Genomic DNA, 7,465 nt, shown 5'->3' with positions numbered 1-7,465 from the left:
ATTATGTTATCCTCATGACCAGTGCCTACTCTTCCATCCATATCACACATTACGATCACTTAATAGTTCCTGGGCATTTCTCCCACTACTTCATCCAGCTCATCCCAAAATCTGTCTTTCTCTCTCTGTCTCTGTCTCTCCTATCCTTACACGGTGCATATGTTACAATCACTGCCACTTTCACCTTCTCAAACTTGAACTTGACATACAGACACCTCGAGCTGACACATTTGTAGTCTCTCATTCCACTCTGCCACACCTCATTCATCAACAGAGCAACTCCTTCCTTGCATCTTCCTCGCCCATTCATGCCCGCTTTTACACATGAACTTCTGTATTTAAGGAAGCCACATTGTTGAACATTTAACAAATTCTTCGACTCTAAAACTAAAAGAAGCCTATTATTAACCATACATTCCATGACCTTACACTGACAAGAAGTCAACACAATAGGACGAAATGAAGTGGGATTCATAAGACGACCAGCCTCTTTGGATATTGGTACGATGTGCGTAAAGTCCCATGAGTTTGGGAACGTTCGAGACGCCCAAATCTCATTGCACAATGCTAACATCTTAATCAGGTTGTCCTGATTAAGATGCTGGATCATACCGTACATGATGGTGTCTGGTCCAGGGCTGGTGTCTTTACAGGATTTAAGGGCAAGGAGCAGTTCATCTAGTGTAAACTCTTGGTTGAACGGGGAGTCTACGTCTTCTGTGGCAAAGGCTATTATCTGTAGCTCAGCCATGCGTTAATGAAATTGAAAACACGGATCATAATTGGCTAAGCTACTTAAATGAGAAAAACTCCTGGCGAGGATGTTAGCTATGTCCACGGCATCGTCATAGATGGTGTTGTTCACCTGCAGGGTGGTAACAGGGATATTTGGGGATTTATTATTTAATATTTTAATAGTGGACCACACTTTAGTGAATGGAGTTGATCAATTCACCGTGGACACAAAGGACCGCCAGGAGTCACGTTTCACCCTTCTTATTATTCTCCTTGCCTCAGCCCGTGCTTGTTTGTATGCAATAAAACTATTCTCAATAGGCTGACTATCAAAAATGCTGTATATCCTATTGCGTTTCCTTAATGCTTGTCGGCAATCCAGCGTCCACCAATGTGCTCTGTGCTTCACATGAACTGTAGAAGTCTTGGGAATAGCAGCCTTAGCTGCGTGTATTATGGAATTACAGTAGTGCACCAACTTTCCCTACAGCAGGATTCGCGGAATCCACTTTCGCGGCATGCACCAAATATTCCCTAACTTCCACTTTCGCTTGAAAAAAAATCGATTTTCGCGCACAAATTTTGGGTTTGGGACAATATTTTGAACTTTGAATTTCCTGCACCGCCCGCCCACAACCCACCGCCATCTTGAATGACGTCATGTCAACACTGTCCACCCATTCCCGCCATTGTGTACGAGCGTGCTAGCTCCATTGTGTTGGATTCTCACGGTTCAGTGGCCTCTACTATACCTGGTAGTGTGGGGAAAGGGCCTGGTGGTGTGGGGGGAGAGCCTGGTGGTGTGGGGGGAGGGCCGGGAGGCAGTGGTGGTGATAAAAAGTGGCCGGGACATTCAAAGTCGGGAGGTGGCGCCAATACGTCTGGCGTGGCTAAATAAGCCCGCCACGCGCCTCGGATACTTACCCCCAACATCCATTAAACACCTCAACCTGGTCTCTGTGGTATGTTTCTCCTCATATAATGTGTACTGTACAGTTTTTATTGTTTGTATCTCACAATGCAATGTACAATAGTGATTTGATGTACTGTATTGCAAGTGAAAATGAAAATCTGATGTTACTTTAGGATAACTGGGAACCAATTAGCCTTTTTGCCATAAAGACAATGCCCCAACTTTCGCTAATTCCACTTTCGCTTATTATTTTTGGACCCAATTAGGCGCGAAAATTGGTGCCCCACTGTAGTTACATTTTCGACCTTAACATCTATGATCTCCCCAGATATATCTACACTGGCGATCCTTGAGAAGGATCTCCACTCTATCTATCTATTGCCAGATGCCTCAATCCCGTTCGGGGTGGTCACAAACAAATCGCCTCCACGTCGCCCTGTCCCCCGCCATTTCACTGCCCCTCTCCCAACTCACACCCCCCTCTCTCATATACCTCTCCACCCCATCCCTCCATCTCATCCTGGGCCTCCCCCTCCCTATTCCCCCCTCCACCTCACACACACTCTCTTCGTCAGTCTTTCGCCCTGCATCCTCTCCACATGGCCAAACCACCTCAGTGTATTCCTCCTAACACTTCCTATCAACATCCACATCCACACCACAATGTTCCTTTATATCCTCATTTGTCAGCCTGTCTCTCCATGTGACTCAACATAGCTCCTCTTAACCCGTCACGTCCCCAGCACTTTCGCACCTCTGACACCCCCCAGTCCTGACCATTTTTGGAAAAAAAAAAATTTTGGCTAAAACCTCCGCTTTTGGTGAGAAACATCGAAAATTCATAGAGAAATCGCTCACCTGAGGTTTAAAATACTCGATACAGGTAGGAGTACCTCCTTACCTTACAGGGTTTTCTATCAGGCTGGCTGCAAAGAAAATGAGTTCTATGCGAGGATAACTATTCCACACCACTCATAAACGGTATTTATTTATTTATTTGGTGCGAATTTATATGTAGTACGAGAGTATATTGGTTTTCAAACAGTAATATAGGCATTATAAGCATTGTTTCACTCACTAACTCATCACCATTCCTGACCTTCTTTTCCCACATTACCTGATCATCATTTCTGACTGTTTCTTCCTCTAATGCTATGTAAACTTTGTCCTCCACATTGTCATAGATTGGGGAATCACTCTGGCCCTGAATGTCTTTTTTGGCCAGGTCACTGGTAACAGGTGAATTGCTGAGACAATGGGGGGGGAGGTTATGCGGTGTAAGGCATTGTCCCTGCTTGGCACCTTGTAGAGGAATAGAGGAAGGTGTTCCGTGTATACGTACAAAAGATCACGTGCAAAAATTGAAAATTGTGCAAATTAGGGACCTTGCAATTGCACAACGTACCAGTACGTCGTCGGGACTTGCAAATGCAAAATGTTGCAACATACCCATACGTTGACGGGATGTCTCGGGTTAAGTAACTCATTTCCACTGCTCTCACTCTTGACTTGTGTCCTTCCAGCAACGTCCAAGCTTCACTTCCATATGTTAGAGTTGGTATCACAATACTGTCATGTAGCAACTTTTTCACTTCCATGCTCACTTACCTGCTTCTTATCACTGCTTTCAAGGAACCAGCAACCTTTCTTCCCTGCTGTACCCTTTCTAGCACTTCACCCTACAAATCTCCATCCTTACTCATCACACTACCCAAGTACTAAAACGTACTCATATTTTCCAATTCCTCACCATTTAACCTCGCTGTACATTCACTAACTTCACCTCTCTCAAAAACCATCACTTCACTCTTCCCTACATTCACCTTTAGATTCCGTTTCTTACATTGGTTCATTTGATATGATTCCTAATCCATTGCACAATCTTATCACAAAAGAACTGGTTTCACAGGAGACTAAGAAACAGATTTTGAATGCTTTTCACACTGGAGGTGATTTGTATTCTACACAGCGCAAAGCAAGGTATGAAGATAAAACAACAAGGATCTCAAGTACAATCCACAAAGTCATGCTACTAGCATTTGATAGCAACAAAACACGAAGTACAGGTCTCAAAAAGACATCTGTGAAAAAGAAGTCAACAACTTCAGCTCACCATATGATACAAATAGCTCAAGCTCGTGGATATGACATGCAGGAGCTGTTCCGATTTGATCTATCTGATAGCTGCTCAATATTTGATGAACAAGGGCTACTTAAAAAAACACAAAAAAGTACATTGTTAAAAGAGCTGGAAACCTCTTACTGCAGCACCAACAGTGATCAATTGTTCCAGTCTGATGAGGAGACTTGCTATGTTGTGGATGTCATGAATTCCTTACGAAAAGTTATGACAAGTGAAAAGAAAACCTTTGGTGGAGCAGCTTCTGCTTTCTCTTCATATGTTCAAGGCATCACAAAGGACTGTGGCAGAGTCGATTATGTTTTTGACAGTTATCACAAGCTATCACCAGAACAACCTGAGAGAGTACAAAGGAAGTACAGGAATTGTTATTGATACCAGTCACATTTCTGAAGAGGTGCCATTGCCTATCCAACTTAACAGTTTTGGGGGATCATCGAGAAACAAGCTGATGCTACAAGAGTTCACTGCCAATACACTAATATCTTCTTTGACTCAGACACCATGTGCTACTAACCACACATTTAGTGCTTTTTCCAATAATGAAGAAGAGGAAATAACATTTAACTGTATTTCAGTGCAAAATGGTAGGCAAGTAAAACATCCAGAGATAAACTGTTTGTCAGTTGAGGAAGCTGACTTTAGAATGATGATTCATGCAAAACATGCATCTCAACATGGCTTTACAAAAATTGTTCTTGTTAGTGCTGATACTGATGTAATGGTATTAGCTTTGTTTCACTGGCCTTCTCTTCATCTACTTGGTGTACGAGAAATGTGGGTGCGTACTGGAGTTGGCAATTCCACAAGGCTTTTGCCTGTTCATGTTATTCATAAAAACACGGGCGACTTATGTTCTCTGCTTCCCGCCATCCATGCATTATCTGGATCAGATTACACAAGTAAGGTTGGGACCAAGAAAGCAGCTCTTAATATTGCAACAAGAACATATTTGGAAAATTTTGGAGTGTCTCATGATCCAGAAGATGTAGCCAAAAGCCTCCAGTCTGCAGAAGAATACTTAGTACAGTTATTACGAAAAGGATCACCTTGTAAATCTTTAGATGAACTCAGATTGTGGCTGTACCATCATGGAAAAGACACAGGCATTGAAGACTTGCCACCCACAAGCAGAAGTGCCAAGGGACACTTGTTGAGGTCATACTTTTATACATATCTTCAACATCACCGCATTGGAAACATGTTTGCTCACTTAGATCCTTGTGAATTCGGTTTTGAAGTAGAAGAAAATGGCTTGATACCACAAACCAATTTACAGAAATATCCCAGCGACTTTATTGGGGCATGTAGCTGTGTAAAATGCGCCAAATGCTCATGTATTTGCAGGGAAAATGAAGTTACCTGTTGCTCCTTTTGCAAGTGTAGGAGTGTAAAAGGGTCTGATACAACTTGCAAAAACCCTTTTTGATAGCATATTCACATGTCCGTAAAACAATAACTATTTTGTAAATATCATTTTGTGTATAATTGTAAAGGGGTCTGAGACCACTTGCAAAAACCTTTTTTGATAACATATACACATGTCTGTAAAACAATCATTATTTGTAATATTATTTTTTTGTATAATTAAAAAGAGGTCTGATACAACTTGGAAAACCCTTTTTGATAACATATACGCACATGTCTGTAAAACAGTCACTATTTGGAGATATTATTTTTGTATAATCATATGATATCACTTTATGTACAATATTGAGAAAAACTGATGCACTACATATATATAAAATTAAAAAAAAAATGTTCAAGACAGAAAGAGTTATAAATGCATTCTTATTTACCTTCTACATACTAATAACAACACACTGACCCAATTTCCAAGCAAATAGTAAAAATATTAACAGAGATAAGACAGGTTTCGTGATCGAGCAGCCGCCATTATTGATGACGTCATAGCCAGTAAACCTACTTGATGACGGATGTCCACCCAAGTCACAAATCCTTACTAAGACACATACTAAACATTTATGAACAAAAATTCTCACTACTCAAACGTTCCTACAGAACCATAGTCAGATCCTGGATTATAGAAATAGGATTGGAGCCAGGACTGATCCTTGTGGCACGCCGGCATTAATTGAGTGGAAACTGGAATATATATATATATATATATATATATATATATATATATATATATATATATATATATATATATATATATATATATATATACTTTTCATATACTTTTACTCCTATCTTCCTGTCACTGAGATATGAGGAAATCAATGGAACAAAATATGATAAGCCATAGCAAGGGAGTTTGGACAGCAGGGTACGGTGTCACACTCAGCCAAAAGCTTTACAAAATATCAAGGCCCACTGCATGGGTTTCACCTTGTTGGTCAAACGACTGAAGGATGGTATGAGTCAGGAAACTGGGCATATCAACAGTGGATCTTATCGTGGCGAAAGCCATACTCTGTGTCACTAATTAAGTTGTTGGATTCAAGATGTTTAACAATGTGTTTTGTAATTACAATCTCAAATACTTTACCACGAAAAAATGTGATAGCAATTAGTCTGTAATCAGAGGGGTCAGAGGAACTTCCTTTTTCGGAACTGTGTGGATATTGGCTTCTTTCCAAGAATTAGGGAATGTAGAATTACGGATGCATAGTCTCAATAATTAGCTAGAACAGAAGCAAGTTCTGGGGAACACTTTTTCAAAACAACTGGAGGAATTCCATCTGGGTATGGAGCTTTGTTGGCTGATAAATTATTGTCGAGAATGGATTTTACGTATGTAGGCTGTATCTTAAATGGAGCAATTTCGGGAGGGTCAAGTCCTAGTACAGGGACGTTCCGATTGACTTCCTCTAAGGAGGAATTTCTGGTAAACGTACCACCTAGGTTGTTCGCTTTTCCACGCCGGTCATTTATAGTATTACCATCTGAAGATTATAATGAGGGAATAGATGATGACTTGTTAAAAAAATACTGTAATAACTGAGAGTTGACCAGAATATTCTGTTGTCATTAGGGTTATTTAATAGTGTCGATGCCTGGTTATGAAAAAAAAGTTTGATTTAGCAAGATTTACTACTGCTTTTGCATGTTTCTAGCATTTTAAAATTGACTGTTGGATTCAGATGTTCTTTATTTTGAGTAAAAGTTATATGCTAAGGACTTTTGGGTCGTTGCTGGCACAACTGCTGTTAAACCATTTTGACGATCATTTAGTAAACTGTTGACTGGGTATGAATAACTAAATACCAGCTTGTATTAAGCCATTGAAGTGGGAGTGGGTAGAAGTGATGTCAGTGGAGAAGAAAAACTGCCAAGGAAAATCAGCAAGGTAATGTCTAAATCCATCACAGTTTTCCCTATCAAATAGCCATGTGGTCACCGTGACAGGTTCAGAGCGGGGGGATTTGGGACAACTGACTACTGAGGCTTTGATGGGATTGTAGTGGAAGGATCCAAGTGGTGACAGTACCTCTATCCTGTACTGATGTTTTTTTTTTTTTTTTTTTTTTTTCAGGAATAGATCCAAGAGATAGGTGTTTATGGTCAGGATTATCTGGAAATCTGGTTGGTTGCTTTACCAACTGTGTGAGATTAAATTATTCCGCAAACAGCTCTCATTTAAACTAGTATCGTCAGTCCTGGCAGAATGCAATAACCATTCTACATTATGGACGTCAAAATAACCCAAAACA

Source organism: Coenobita brevimanus, chromosome 28 (genome assembly GCF_032717465.1).
Source record: "Coenobita brevimanus isolate Jiangsu-jjx chromosome 28, ASM3271746v2, whole genome shotgun sequence".
In the NCBI taxonomy this organism is placed as follows: Eukaryota; Metazoa; Arthropoda; class Malacostraca; order Decapoda; family Coenobitidae; genus Coenobita; species Coenobita brevimanus.
The sequence above is the reverse complement of the archived record's forward strand: the minus strand, read 5'-3'. Positions refer to the sequence as shown.